The sequence below is a fragment of the Hemitrygon akajei genome, chromosome 7 (assembly GCF_048418815.1).
Source record: "Hemitrygon akajei chromosome 7, sHemAka1.3, whole genome shotgun sequence".
NCBI lineage: Eukaryota > Metazoa > Chordata > Chondrichthyes > Myliobatiformes > Dasyatidae > Hemitrygon > Hemitrygon akajei.
The window spans coordinates 116,251,190-116,267,471 of NC_133130.1; the positions used below are offsets into that span (position 1 = coordinate 116,251,190).

The 16,282-nt window shown below is 40.8% G+C and overlaps 1 protein-coding gene across 4 annotated transcripts in view; it reads left to right on the forward strand.

The window, feature by feature from the left end:
• LOC140730857 (nuclear receptor-binding protein-like) overlaps positions 1-16,282 on the forward strand; it is a 94,966-nt gene that overhangs the window by 43,720 nt on the left and 34,964 nt on the right. The window lies entirely within an intron of this gene.

Genomic DNA, 16,282 nt, shown 5'->3' on the forward strand with positions numbered 1-16,282 from the left:
CAAAGAGGGCAGGTTAAACTGAACAATAGGCATGAAATTGAATTCCATGACGAAATATCTGTCTACCTTTAAAGGAAGACGTGTAAGGTTCTAATGTTCATTTGCTCAGTCATCTGCTGAAAGCAATGATTATTTCATTATGGTTATTTTTGTGATACATATTACCTACTGTTTTTTGAAAATCATAGCTTCTCATTTCAAAAGCGGCTTGTTGGCTGTGAAGTATTTTGTGATTTGCCAGGAATATGAAAGTGTTTATAAATGCAAGTTCACCTTTTCATTGGTATGAAATAATTTCAAATGTTGTCTTTAATTTAAACTAAATGCTAAAATGGTTTTCAATTCGTAATTGAATATATTGCTGTCATGAACTAAGATTTGTTGCGACAAATGCGATTTCAATTGTGGAGGCTTATGGTTCCCTGCTATATCATTGTTGTCTTTCAATTCACACCCTGGTTTTTGTTGTTCATTTCTAATTCCAATGAGCAGACAGAAAAATCTCCCCTTTGACAAAAATGCTGCTGGAATTATCAGTGTATGGGTTTCATTTTAGTTTCAAAGTACAGTATTTACAATTCGCCTTTGCTACAACTGTATTATTTTGCAGTCTTGTTTATTGGAAAGTCTCCTCAAAACTGGTCAAGTGTTAGGGAAATTAATTTGCTCATGAAATTCAATTAAAGTTGGTTGCAGATAAATTGGACACAGACTTTGGAGTGCCTAGAGAATATCTTTACTCACAAATAAGGGAAGAATGACTCACTAACAGTGCGATCATCAAGTCTTCCAATGAAAAATAGTCACAACCTTTTTTATACATGGACGCAGAAAGTCAATTACATCAAAGTTTGAAAAATATCAATCCCCTGTTTCTCATTATTCCCACAAAAAATGCAAGAGACAGTTTGCCCATAACAGAGAGAGGTTATTAAACATCCTTGAAACTACGAAATTACAAGCATGCTGAGAACCCAGGCTGAATGGTGAAACTTTATTTATGATATATAGAAGGATCATTAAATCCTTAGAATCCAGTAAGTCATTAACGTACAAAAGTATAATTTGTCTTGTATGTTATACCTGACAGGTGAAGAAAAAACCAAGATACTTTTTTAATTGTCAGAAACCTGACAGCCCACGAGGTCCTCCCTCCCTACAGTTTTTGACCTTCTCTGTCTTCATCTTGTTTGTGCAGCTGTGTTAATGCACTAAGGCCAGCATAAGGCATTTTGCTATTTAAAGGAAGGTGCCAGGTTAACAACTCAGATATTTTGACAATTTATTCAGAATTTTCTTCCACATTTCCCTCCTTTTTGATCATAACATCAACTCCATAGATTGGTATCTTCAGAAGGCGCCTCATACCCTGAGGGTAGTGGTCGCATCTAAGAATTCTTCATTGTATTCTGGGTCATACGTGTTGGTGTTAACTTGGGTACATAGAAAAGGGTGATTCATTGAACAGGGTAGGATTGCACTTATGAATTGGGTAGCCAGAACACATAGTGATAATTCCATAATGTACCAGTGTTCCCACCAACCACCAAAGGTGTTACCAAAGGACCCCAGCCCCCAGGAGGGTTGTAGTTATGGAAATCGTCTGATCTTGTGTCTATTTTACACTTTTCTGGATATGGTTGGCTAAGTAGGTTATGTTTTCAGATTCATCAAGAACATAGGTACAATATTCTTGCCCAAAAAAGACACACATTTCTCCTTTCTCAGCTAAAGCAAAATCTAAGGCCATCCTGGTTTGCAGGGCCATAGTTCGTATGGCTATTACCTCAGCAGTTAAGCCTTTAATCTGCCTTTGTGTACCCTTTTAAGGATGAGACAGTGTCATTAGCTACCGTAGATTCCGGACTACAGAGCGCACCTGATTAAAAGCCGCTGGCTCTAATTTTAGAAATAAAATCAATTTTTTAATTGTAAAGGCCGCACCGGATTTTCGGCCGCAGGTGTCCCACGTTGTAATATGAGATATTTACACAGAAAGATATTACACGTGAGGATTTTTTAACTTTTAATTAAATCCATATGGTAACATAAACAAATACATATTGCAAATGCTTTTTTTCGAACCGTGCCCGTAACGCGGCTACTTTTAAATATACGTTGCGTATACTTCTTTACTGAACAACATTCCAATATCTCCTAACGACTGGTAAAAAATATATATACTGCAGCCTACCAGGAAAAGTTATTGATCACCTTTAACTTAAAAGCAGCGTTCGCTCAGATCCAAAGCCGCTCGCGTAATGCGCTCCCTCCCTCCGTCCCGTTTCATCGCAAACCGGCATTTTCCCACAAGACACCGCGAAACCGGGTGTGACGTCATAGCATCCCGCGATGTAGTACAGAAAACAAATATAGTTAAAACTCTTCTAACTTTAACTAGAAAATGAATTACTAAGCGAAAATATTATAAACTAAGTAACTGCCATAAGGCAGCACAATGCTTCGAGTGTTTTCCATGTTGATGAGGGTGAGTACAAATGACTGATTTACAATAATTTAATTGTGAAAGTGCGCTTGATTTATCGTACAATTTCATTGGACCTCTGTGAACTACTCATCAATTTTATTGGTCTACTGTTATGAGGCAAAATGTTTACGAGGCGGCATGAAAAAAATCATGTATTAGCCGCTCCGTATTAAAGGCCGCAAAGTTCAAAGCTGTTCAAAATGTGGGAAAAAAGTAGCGGCTTAAAATCCGGAATCTACGGTAATTATTGAAGGGTTGAGGCTATATTAATCAGTTCCCATGTTGCATTTCCTGTCCCATAATAAGGGAAAGCTCTCACCCAGAACCTTTGTGTTTGTAATCGCCCTTAAGGTAAGGGGGAGTTAGGCCATGAGACTAATGTTCCATAGGCACCACAAATCCAGGGTAACAGCATTCGGTCCAGTTAAAAGGTAGCTGGGGTTAAGTCAATCCCCACCTATCCAGTATGTACCATTTAGTAACAGAGGAGATCTTTCAGGAGTGCTATAGACACCCCACCAGATACTAGATTTCTCTTTACACCGATTCTTTTCCATGAATCAACCCACCTTGTCTGTCTGACACCAGCACTTTTCAGCTCTCTGGGTAGCTAAGTGCAATCTCGGCACGTAAGGGTTTGCATATTACATGTACCACCTTGAAGCAATTACTCTTAGAAATTGGTAGCCATTTAGATTTGTTGATTTGTACTTCGTTTGCTTGTTTTGTTCATTATTTCCCTTCACCTGGCCAGTAGTATGCAGCTAAGGCTTTGGGCATATCCTAGAAGCATTCCTGTTCCTTTTGATTGAAGGGTATAGGCCACAGAGGCATACACCCCGCCTGCTTATGCAGGAATCCCTGTACACACTCAGCAACTTGGTCCAAGTAGCATACTCGGAGCTAAGCCTAAATAAGTAAAGCGCAGTCAAATCTAGACTTTAAAGTAATAAGGCAAATAAGTCCATATATCGTTAGCCACTGCATTTTCCTTTAGTTTTCCGTCTATTCCAGTACACTATCGGACTTCGGAAGAGGGGCATGATACAGCTCACACTTGGTTCCATGTACCCAGTCGGCTTTGTTGTCCTTGTCTTGTGCCTTGACCACCGTAGTGGTGGTTACCAGCACTTGACACGGTGCCACAGAGGAGAGAGAGAGAGAATCTTTCTCCAGTGATTTAATAGATACATAATCACATGGTTTAAATGGATGTATATATCTCTCCCCAGGTTTGGGCACGGCCGCAGTCACTTTTTTCTTGATTCATTCTAATAGCTTCACCTAGAGCTTTTACTATTTCTTGGGTTTTCTCATCTGTCCATATCTGCACTGTTTGGGAACTTATCAAAGGGGATTTACAACCCATGGGCATAGGTCTGCCCATCAATGCTTAAAAAGAGGGCAATTTGATGGTCTTTTGACATGATTTCTCAAGGTATACAGAGCAAATGGCAGTGCCTCAGGCCATTTTAATCCCGCCTTTTGACATATTGTGGTCAGAGTGTATTTCTGTACTCCATTCATCCTTTCCTCTATTCCCAATGATTGTGGTTGGTAGGGCACATGTCACTCCCAGGAGAATCCCAGAGTTTATCCATTAGTTAATTTCCCCATAAAGTGCATTCCTCTGTCACTATTAAACTTACAGGGAATCCCAAATTGGGGAATAATCTCCATCAGTAATTTAACTACTGTCTTTGTGTCATCTTGTTGTGTGGGAAAGGCCGCTATTCATTTAGAAAAGACGTCCATTATTACTAACAGATACTTGTATGTCCCCAGTTGCTGGCATACGTACAAGTCTATCTGCAGATTCATAAATGGTATCTCTGGGGTTGTCAAATGATCAAATTGAACAAGAGATTTCCCCCAATTACTACTTTGGCAAATCTCAAGTTTTAACTGGTTGTTATGCTGCTGCTGTTAGTCCTGGCACAAACCACTGCTGTCATATTTGGTATATCACTCCTCCTCATCCTTTTCCTACATGTCCTTGGCCATGTGCCAGTCTAACAAAGGCAAGGAGGAGACCATGGGGACAAATGGGGCAGCATCAGGGTGTGACCATAATCCATCAGCATCAAGGGTATAGTATTTATTTTTCCAAAGTTGCTGTTTCTCTGCACTGGCTGCCTGCTGTGCAGCCAGTAAAGAATCTGTGGTAGTGTGTCCAGGTGTAGACTGTTGTAAGTTCATTGAAATAGTTATGGCGTCCACAGAAGGGATGGCACATTTAGCAGCTGCATCTCCTGCAGCGTTACCTTGTGCCACAGGGTTGGAGTTGTATGTATGGGCTTCATTACAGCAATCTGCTGGGGCAATAAAATAGCCTGTAGCAAATTCTTTGTAAGTTGAGCATGCTGTATAGCTTTACCAAAGGAGGTGGTAAATCTATGCTACCAGAGGGTACTGAAATCATGTTCGTACTACCCCAAAGCTTATCGTGAATCGATTATAGATATTGACAGTTTTACCCTCAGCTAAGATGCAAGTTCTAGTGAGTGCAAGTAGCGCAGTGACTTGTGCAGATGTTCCTGAAGGGAGGGAACCTACTTCCAGTACCTCATGAGGAGTCACTTTAGCCAGTGCCTCAAAATTATTAGGTTTACACAGTGAACCATCAGTAGAAGTATCAGATCTTGGTTATTTAAAGGAGAAGAAATCAAATAAGGTTGAGGAGAGGTAGTGGCTTCTACAGTTAACACAGAATCATGTCGCTCGGTGTCACTGTGAGTGGGAGCAAGGGTGGTTGGATTAAGGCGAGTGCTCTTTAAAAATCAAATGGCCTGTTCACTTTGTTGCTGTAAAGTGTTGTGTAACTGCTGAATTGAGGAGTCAGTACTGTATAGGAGTGCTCTAATATGTGTTGCCTTTTTGACCATCACTGATATCACTGCTACAGCTCATAGGCAGGCCACACACCATGGGTGGTAATTGAGTGAAGTACTATGCCACCAGTCTTTTCAATCCACTGTGTCCCTGAGTCAACATGGTGCTGGCAAATTCCTCCTTTAGTATATAACTGGAAGGCTTCTGGAATATCCAAGGCTGATGCTTGGAGCAGTTCCTTCTTTAGAGCCTTAAGGCCTGTTCCATTTCGGGGCTCCATTGGGTTTGAGACGGTGTGTCCTGTAGTATAGCTGTCCATAGCATAACATCATAGGTTCTGTATTCAGGAACCCGGTATCAACAGTAATTTGACATTACGAAGAATTCAAGCATCTGTTTACTTTCTAGTCTCGGGGATTGTGCGCTTTCAGATACGTATTCAGAACCAAGTCTCCTAGTGCCTTTCTGCAGAACATGGCCCAAATTGGTAACAGCTGTTCAGCAGAACTGTAACTTGGATAATGAGGCTTGTTTGTTCATGGGCTGTCAGGTGATTTAACAATGCTACAGAGTCTTTCCCGCAATCCATCAGCATATTGTAAAATGACACCAGTGCCTGGCAACAGTAATGTATTCAAATCACCTCGTACAGCAGCTGCATATACCACTGGACTCTTCGTTTAGCCCCGAGGCAACCTCGTCTAGGTATATTATCCATTAAACATAAAGGTGAGCAGGTATTGACTGTCCTCGTGCAGAGGGACTGCGAAGAAGGCTGAGCAGAGGTCAGTCACCATGTACCATTGTGATTCAGATGGTATAGAGCCCAAATAACATTTGTGTCTGGTACAACAGGGAAAAAAGGGTTATACTATCTGGTTGACAGCCTGCAAATCTTGTACAAACCTCTATTCACTTGCCCTGCCCGGTTTTGGGATTGGCAATATGGGGGTAATGCAAGGGCTTTGTATTATGTGTAGCACTCCTTGCTGTAAAAAAATGTCTCAATAACAGGTTTAATACTGTTAACAGCCTCAGAAGATAAACGGTATAGGCGAATGGAGGAGAATCTCATATTTTTCTGAAGTGTGACTTGGTGGGGCGCCACGGAGACAACTAGACCCACATGATTCTCATGCAATGCCCATAAACGCAGGTCCACTTCTTTCAGTCGAAGTGGAGGGTCATTCTGAGGAAAAAGGAGGGGGCTGTCTCATCTAAAGGTACAAGAGATCCTGAAAGGATGAGTCTTCAGATGATTTGTCGCTATCATTCTTGTATCGGGACCAAAATAGGTTATAACGATTGAAAAAATACTCTGAATTTGCTTTTTCTTTCTCTTCCCCTCTCATTCCACTCCTTCCTTCATAACGCCCTCTTTCCTGCTGCACATGCTGTCCTTTCGCTCTCCTGTACTTTTGAACAGTCCATTACATTCCATATTAATAAGGAAAGTTGTCACTTCTTCCTATGTCTTATTCTGCCGCTCCACGTGAGCCAATTTGAATGAGTTCGCTTTTCGGATCACAATTTTAAAAAGTTTGCATGGCTAAAGGTCCATTTTGTTCCAATTGTATTCCTGCACTATTTTCTCCCTGCCCTCTATTGTGGACATGTACTCTTCCAGGTTGAAGAAGAGGGCGGGGAACATCATAAAGGACTCCTCCCATCCTGCGCACAGACTGTTTGATCTGCTTCCGTCTGGTAGGCGCTTCAGATCCCTCCAGACTAAGACTAATAGGCACTGGAGAAGTTTTTTCCCTACTGCGGTCACTTTGCTGAACAGTTAACTGCCGGTTAACTGTCGGCTAACTATTACTTGGATTGCACTACCTGTATGTATAATCTATATTTTCATTTATATTTATCAGTATTATTGTTATGAGCAGAGAGACAACATCTGCCTGAAGTAAATTCCTTGTATGTGCATAGGTACTTGGCGATTAAAGTCTGATTCTGATTCTGATTCTTTAAACCAAGAAATGAAATCTTAACAGGCTCACCCATTTTCTGTTGGTATCTCATGACCTCCCCAAAATCACTGTTGTCTGGCCCCTGCTAGGATGTCCTCTTTGACCTGTTCTAACCACTTCTGATTACTGGGGTTATCTTCACCCAGGACCCAATAAAGTCAATTCAATTTAATTACAGTCTGTTTCCGGGGTATAGTGAATCGTTGTTTTGAGGGTGGACTAGGCACTGCCACAAGCGACCCGCAGAAGTCGCTACATATCTCTGGTAAAGGGGTAAAATTTTTCACAAGTTTGTGCTAACCAATTGTGGAACATGATAGGTTTTCTAATAGAGTTAGGGGCATCACTGATGGAACTCCTAATTTCTGCAGGGCTTGAGGATGGGTATATCTCCTAGAGTACCATCAGATAGCATACTTTCCCTATGGCTTTCGCTAGCTCCTGTGACAGACTGTACTCTCTTGGCTTGTAACCATATTTGCATCCCTACACCCTGAGGAAAATTTACAGGTGGTGTCAGTTCCCATTCCACGGGAGCAGAAGAACCCCTGTGCTCAAGGCACCAGATGGGGAAATCTGTTCATATGAGGGAAGTTGGTTCCCAGAATAGGACTGACAATTGTACTTGTTGCAGCTGCTGGGCTCCATTTTGCAGTGCCCATGGAAAACTACTGTTTTCATAATAGGGTTTTCTGGTAGCTCGTCATCTAGAATTTTAAGTCCTGAAGGGGAAGAAAAGAGGGAGAGGAGGATCTACTTTGATTATTTGTATTTTTGCCTCCTCCTTCTTGGGTTGGGCCACACTTAGACCCCCTCCAGTTCGCCTATCAGCCCCAACTAGGAGTTGAGGATGCCATCATCTACCTGCTGAACCGTGTCTACGCCCACCTGGACAAGCCGGCGAGCACTGTGAGGGTCATGTTTTTTGACTTCTCCAGTGCGTTCAACACCATCCGCCCTGCTCTGCTGGGTGAGAAGCTGACAGTAATGCAGGTGGATGCTTCCCTGGTGTCATGGATTATTGACTACCTGACTGGCAGACCATGGTACATGCGCTTGCAACACTGTGTGCCAGACAGAGTGGTCAGTAGCACTGGGGCTCCAAAGGGGACTGTCCTGTCTCCCTTTCTCTTCACCATCTACACCTCGGACTTCAACTACAACACAGAGTCTTGCCATCTTCAGAAGTTTTCTGATGACCCTGCCATAGTTGGATGCATCAGCAAGGGAGATGAGGCTGAGTACAGGGCGACGGTGGGAAACTTTGTCACGTGGTGCAAGCAGGATCATCTGCAGCTTAATGTGAAAAAGACTAAGTAACTGGTGGTGGACCTGAAGAGGGCTAAGGCACCGGTGACCCCTGTTTCCATCCAAGGGGTCAGTGTGGACATAGTGGAGGATTACAAATACCTGGGGATACGAATGGACAATAAACTGGACTGGTCAAAGAACACTGAGGCTGTACAAGAAGGGTCAGAGCCGTCTCTGTTTCCTGAGGAAACTGAGGTCCTTTAACATCTGCCGGACGATGCTGAGGATGTTCTATGAGGCTGTGGTGGCCAGTGCTATCATGTTTGCTGTTGTGTGCTGGAGCAGCAGGCTGAGGGTAGCAGACACCAACAGAATCAACAAACTCATTTGTAAGGCCAGTGATGTTGTGGGGGTGGGACTGGACTCTGATGGTGGTGTCTGAAAAGAGGATGCTGTCCAAGTTGCATGCCATCTTGGACAATGACTCCCATCCACTCCATAATGGATGGTTAGGCACAAGAGTACATTCAGCCAGAGACTCACTTCACCGAGATGTAACACTGAGTGTCATAGGAAGTCATTCCTGCCTGTGGCCATCAAACTTTACAACTCCTCCCTTGGAGTGTCAGACACCCTGAGCCAATAGGCTTGTCCTGGACTTATTTCCACTTGGCATGATCAACTTATTATTTATTTATTTATGGTTTTATATTGCTATATTTCTTCACTATTCTTGGTTGGTGCGGCTGTAACGAAACCAAATTTCCCTCGGGATCAATAAAGTACGTCTGTCTGTTTAGGTTTTGGTGGCAGGTGCTTTTTGGCCACTTCCTCCCATTTATTAAAACACCACATCATGTATTCTAAATCCCAATTTGGTCCCCTATCACCTCCTTTGGTTTCACCTTTCCGGCAACAAATTTTCTTTAAATCAAAAGAGCCTGCATTGGTGCAGTCTCCCTAGCTCCCTCCATATAAACCACTAGAAAAAGTAATCACAGACCTGCTGTTTCCATGTTCCAGTCATACCTTGACCGCTGGGGAGCCCAGAGGCATTGGGGGCTTACCCAGAAGTTGCTTAATCATCTTGTACTACTTTACCCTTTTCACAGTATGTTTATTCATCAGAGCCTTTGTCGGTGGATGGTCGGACTTTGAGATTGTATCTCTGCTCTTTGGTTATAGCGCCAGTGGCCTCTGAGCATTTGCTTTCATTACTACTCATTTCTTACCTGTTAGTTTTAGGTCAATCTGTAATCAAATTTAGTTTTCAATTACAATTCCTTTGCCCTTTTCTGGCCAGAATTTATCTCAGTCTTTGAAGTCCCTGTTGTCCTTTAATTTGACTATTTGGTGGATCTTGGACCCTGTCTACCATCTACCATCTTGCCCCTCTCCAGGAGCTCATGGATGGTCACCAGCCAGTCGAGCTCCTCTTCTGCACTGGTCTTGTCTCCCCCAGAGACTCAGTGGCACATGGTCAAACGTTCCCAGTGATCTCCTTATCATCTCGTTTCTCAAACTCTCAGTAGCTCACAATATAACAGTTCTTTAGACCCCATATAAAAGGGACACATTGTTAAGGAAATTAATTTGCTAAGGAAATTCCTTTAAAGTTGATCACAAATAAATTGGACTCTGAATTCAAAACAATAGAGAATATCTTTATTCATGAATAAGAGAAGAATGACTCACTAATGATGTGATTGTCATGTCTTCCAAAGAACACATCAGTCTTTTTTTATACATGCATGCATAAAGTCAATTATATCAATCGGGTGTGTCTTATCAATTCCCACAACAAAATGCCAGAGACTGTTTTTTGTCTGTCCGCATCAGAGATGGGTTGTTAAACATCTTTGAAACTACGATAAATTATTGCAAGCATGCTGAGAACCCAGACCAAATGTGAACATTTATTTATGATAAATGTTACGATATTTATGATAAATAGAATGTTCATTAAATCCTTGCATCCAGTCATTAATTTGTCTTGTGTGTTAGTACAGGTGAAGGAAAAACCAGGATACTTGTCAGAAACCTGATGGCCCACAAGGTCTTCCCTACAGTTTATGATGTTCACTGTTTTCATTTTGTTTGCACACTAAGGCTACCACTAGTTATATGGAAGGCACAGGGTGTTAACTGCTCAGATGTTTTGACTCTTTTTCAGAATTTTCTTCCTCAAGAGAAATTTGCATTAATTGAGTGTGTTTTTGAGCATTGATGTTTCAAAGCATATTGCAACCAGTGAAGTGGAACCAAAATTGTAGATATGAGATTTATAGGACCTATGTTGCATGCATCTGTAAGTTGCAATATGATCTATTTTAGTTGACAGGTTAGTAAACAGTGGCAGAAGTTGATAAATTCATGATTGGTCAGGGCATGAAAGAGTATGGGAAAAAGGCAGGAGATTAGGGCTGAGAAGGGAAATGGATCAGCCGTGATGAAATGGCAGAGCAGACTCAATAGGCCAATTGGCCTAATTCTGCTTCTATATCTTATGGTGTTATGCTCTAAACCCAAAGAAATGAGACCAGTGCCCTGTTCTTCTTTGAATTAGTTCCCTGGAATCCATTTTTGTTCAAGAACAGATTCAAACTTGTTTCTCTCATAAAGGAAAGGTAACACAGTAGATGGTGGAGCATGTCATCTATAGTGTACTGAATTATCATTCCTGAATTTTGTGTCTAGTGTACCTTGAATGCAGCTTGAAACCATGAAACTGTGATTGCATGTTTTTCCCTGTAATTGCATACAGAATCAGAGAATGATTGGGGGCAAGGGTGGGCTGGAGTTGGTTTCCAGCATAAGCAGTGTAGTACAGGAGGAATTGGTCATGCTGCATTCTGGACTTTGCCTTTAAGTCAAGCCTAATAGTTGGACATCTGGCTCACAGGGTGACTTTATCCCAGCGAGGCAATGGCTGATACAAGAAGAGGCCTGTTTAAAATAAGCAGAGCAAAGTTTAGCGGAGATGTCAGAGGTAGGTGATTTATACAGATTGGTATGTGCCTGGAACTGTTGGTGGTAGTAGGTGGTGATCTAATAGGGATAAAAATTAACTCTTAGATTGGCATAAGTATGTAAGAGAAAACAGATGGTTATGGATTGTGTAGGAGGGAGAGAAGGTTTAGATTGTGAATTAAGTGTATATCGGTCGGCAAAATGTTGCCGGCTGTACTGTGCTGTGTGCTGCATGTTCTATGTAGGTCCTATTTTGATATTAATGTAAATCAAATATAAGATTTTAGAACTATTTTGTTTCTATTTTAGTTTAATTAAGATGTAAACATGATTTTTGAGAATTTAAAATTATCCAATGAATATAGATTAAAGACTGAAGGATAAATCGTACTTTGATGCAAAATAAAGCAGAAACCAAGAACTGAAATTTTGTTATTTTTTCTACTGAGTGAGCAGCAAACAAAGTAATCTTGTTTGAAAATCATTGAATTGGTTTGAGGTACTGATTTCACGGAATGGCTAAGTCTTTGGGGAGCAGTAGGAACACATTCAATCTACCACATCTGAAACTCTGAACAGTTTCTCTCTTTCCCCGCTGCTTCCCAAAAACCCTGCAGATTATATTCTATGACATACCCATACAGTTCTCTTCAATAAGCATTGATTTGAATGAATTTGCACCACCCTTCCAAACACCAAGTTGCAGGTAATTATCAAACCAACTTTCTCCTTCCATTCTCTTGTACGCTTAAAGTAAATTTTATTCAAAATCTTCGTCTATGGCATTGATCTTTGACCATCCACTAATGGAACAACTTTTCTCTATCCGTGATTTTCTTGTACAAATTTGATTCAAGATGCCCTTGATTTCTTTTGCTTAAAGGAGAATACCACATTTTCTGCTGTGTAACCTTGCAGCTGAAATTCCTCATCCCAGTCTGTTCTGCGACTTTAAAAAAAATCATGTTATGCCAAAGTTGGAACTGGATTCTTTTTGTACTTCTGATGGAGGACCTGTAAAAATAATGGAACAAAGTACACAGTCCTTAGTTTATTCGTGTTCAATCTGGTTTTTATTGAAGTGTCTTTTGGCCTTTTGATATATTTGATATTTTTCATATTTTAAAAACATACTTGCCACTCTCGGTACACAGGATTGCAATGTCCCAACTGCCCATAATGTACTTCAGGCAGCTGTTTTCCAGGAATACATTACTTCCATAAATCAATAAATTTGTGAGCACTTTCATCAGCCTCAGCATTTCTCAATGTTACTGCTGTAATGAAATGTAAAATTTTGTAAGGTCATAAGTGTAGTTATGAGAAATTATTAAATGATCAGTGTTGCAGAAGTATTGAAACAAATGTTATGAAGTTTTAAATTATTTGGTTATGATAAATCTTCCAGAAATCATATTTTCATTTGAAACTGTTGAAGTGATACAATTGATAATTTCCATTTTTCAATTTCTTGTTCTCTTAAAGTAACATGAAGGTGCTAGAAACCTTTTGATAACATATTTTAAGAAATTCAGAACTATTAATATTGTTAGTTCCTAGAAGTCTGTAATATTAAATGGGAATTACTTCATTTGAAATTATCCTGTAGTAGCTTATCTAATTGATTTGTTTCTTGATGGTTGTCAAACATAGTTTATTTTCTGCCAGCTGTAATCAGCATGGATTTTATCATTAGGACTTGTAACAGGATCTGTTTCATGGTTTTAGTTGTGATTTTTGTTTCTGTGTTAACTGTCATCAAAATAGATACTAATTGTGAATAAAATCTGCAGATGCTGGAAATCTGAAGCAAAATGCTGCAAACAATCAGAAGTTGGATGATAAGCTGTGAAAAGTGGAAAAGTTAGCATTTTCGGTTGAAAGTTTGACTTGAAAAGGTTAACTGTGCTCATCTTCCCACAGATTTCACTTGCTCTGGGGCAGGGGTTCCCAACCTTTTTTATGCCTTAGACTCTTACCATTAATCACACGGTCTGTGGACCCCAGGTTAGGAACCCCTGCTCTAGGGGTACAAGTACAAAGTTCCCTGAAAGTGGTGAGTCAGGTACACGAGATAAACCAGATGTTTTGTTTCTTTAACAAGGCATTGAGTACAACAGTTGGGATGTCTTGGTACAGCTGTACAAGACATCTTTCCTCTCCCACTTTATTAAGTGCTGTCTAGTTTTAAATCAGAATCAGGTTTATTATCACCGGGTATTGCGTGTAATTTGTTAAACTAGCAGGAGCAGTTCAATGCAGTATATAATATAGAAGAAGAAAAAAATAATAAGTAAATCAGTATACACGTATTGAATAGATTAAAAATCATGCAACAAAACAAATAATATGTATTTAAAAAGTGAGCTAGTGTTCAATGTCCATTTAAGGATTGGAGGGCAGAGGGGAAGAATCTGTTCCTGAATCGCTGAGTATGTGCCTTCAGGCTTCTGTATCCCCTACCTGATGGTAACAGTGAGAAAAGGGCATGCCCTGGGTGCTGGGTGGCCTTAATAATGGATGCTGCCTTTCTGAGACACCATTCCTTGAAGATGTCCTGGTTACTTTGTAGGCTAGTACCCAAGACGGAGCTGACTAGATTTACAACCCTCTGCAGCTTCTTTCGGTCCTGTGCAGTAGCCCCCCACCCCACCCCGCATAGCAGACAGTGATGCAGCCTGTCTGAATGCTCTCCATGGCACATCTATAAATGTTTTTGAGTTTATTTGTTGACATACCAAATCTCTTCAAACTCCTAATGAAGTATAGTCACTGTCTTGCCTTCTTTATAACTGCATCAGTATGTTGGAACCAGGTTAGATCCTCAGAGATCTTGACACCCAGGAACTTGAAACTGCTCACTCTCTCCACTTCTGATTCTTCTATGAGGATCAGTATGTGTTCCTTCGACTTCTGAAGTCCACAATCAGCTCTCGAGTCTTACTGACATTGAGTGCCAGGTTGCTGCTGCGACACCACTTCACTAGTTGGCATATCTCACTCCTGTACACCCGCTCGTCTCCATCTGAGATTCTGCCAACAATGGTTGTATCATCAGCAAATTTATAGATGGTATTTGAGCTATGCCTAGCCACAAAGTCATGGGTATAGAAAGAGTAGAGCAGTGGGCTAAGCACATACCCCTGAGGTGCACCAATGTTGACTGTCAGTGAGGAGGAGATATTATTACCTATCCACACAAATGTGGTGTTCTGGTAGGAAGTCAAGGATCTAATTGCAGAGAGAGGTACAGAGGCCCAGGTTCTCTAACTTCTCAATTAGGATTGTGGGAATGATGGTATTAAATGCTGAGCTATAGTCGATAAACAGCATCCTGACATAGTGTTTGTATTGTCCAGATGGTTTAAGGCCATGTGAAGAGCCAGTGAGATTGAATCTGCGTTGATCTATTGTGGTGATAGATTCCACTACCCTGGGGAAAAAGCCTATGACTATTTATCTTCACTCAATTTTATAAACCTCCAAAGGGTTACCCCTCAGTTTTCTTTGTCCCAGGGAAAGCAGCCCCACTTATCCAGTCTCTCGTTAGAACTCATCCTCCAGTCCTGGCAATGTCCTTGCAAATCATTTCTACACCTTCTCTACCTGAATTGCATTCTTCCTGCAGAGCAGCACAAATATTCCCAGTGCAAGGTGGTGGGTATCTGGAATGAGCTGCCAGAGTAAGAGGTTGAGGTGGATAAAATTACAGCATTGGGATAGCTGTGTGATTAGAAACACTTTAGAGGATTACAGGCAAATGGGACTTGTTCAGGATGGCACCTTGGTAACTAGAGACGATGTGAGTTCAAGGGCCTGTTTTCATGCTATAGGACTCCGACCTGTTGAGAGTTACCAGCCATCGGATTCTGGATTTGTTTTAAGTAATCATCAAGACTTAATGGATGAGGATGTATTTGAGATAGGTCTGTCCATGATATGATTATTCTACTTAGAATTTGCCATTGCAGCCTGTAAGACAACAGAATTTAAATCTTAACACACAGTGCTGGAAGAACTCTGTGGATCAGGCAGTATCCATGGAAATGAACAAACAGTCAATGTTTTGGGCCAAGACCCTTCTTCAGAACTTGAGTTTCTCCAACATATTGTGTCTCTGTTGTTTTGGATTTCCAGCTTTTGTAGAATTTCTTATGTTTCTAATTTAAATGTGCTGCGTTCTCACTGTGGATTGTCACACCAGATATGTTGCTATGTAACAGCGGAAAATTTCTTTGAGCTGAAGGTTTAGGAACAGGATCCTGTTGACTCATCCCTAATGAATACTTTACTCTAGGGGATGCAAGAACATTTATAATAGATACTCCAACAAAATGTTATCTGGCTGACTTTAGTGCTGTCTAATTTTAGATTCCAATTGGAAAGTTCTTGGTTCTCAAAAGTAATGAAGTAGGCCTCAAATCTTCCTGTTCTCCCTTGTTCAACCTTTGCTTTAAATGTATTCAATAACTTGGTCTCCATACCCACCTGTGCAAGAGAATTCCACCGTCTCACCACTGGCGAAAGAAATTTCTCCCTGCCTCTGGTCTAAAGGGGTGTCCAATTCTGAGGCTCTGCCTCATTCATCAGCCTTTAGTGTATATATAATCTTGCTTATTTTTCCTTGTCCATTCAACCTGGTGTTCAGTTGTTTGGGTATTCCTTATTTGATATTTATTCCTTATTCCTTATTTATATTATCTCATTGCTTTCTATTATGCTGAATATTCTAAAGAAGATAAAAACTTATCTGCCCTATTTTTTTTGA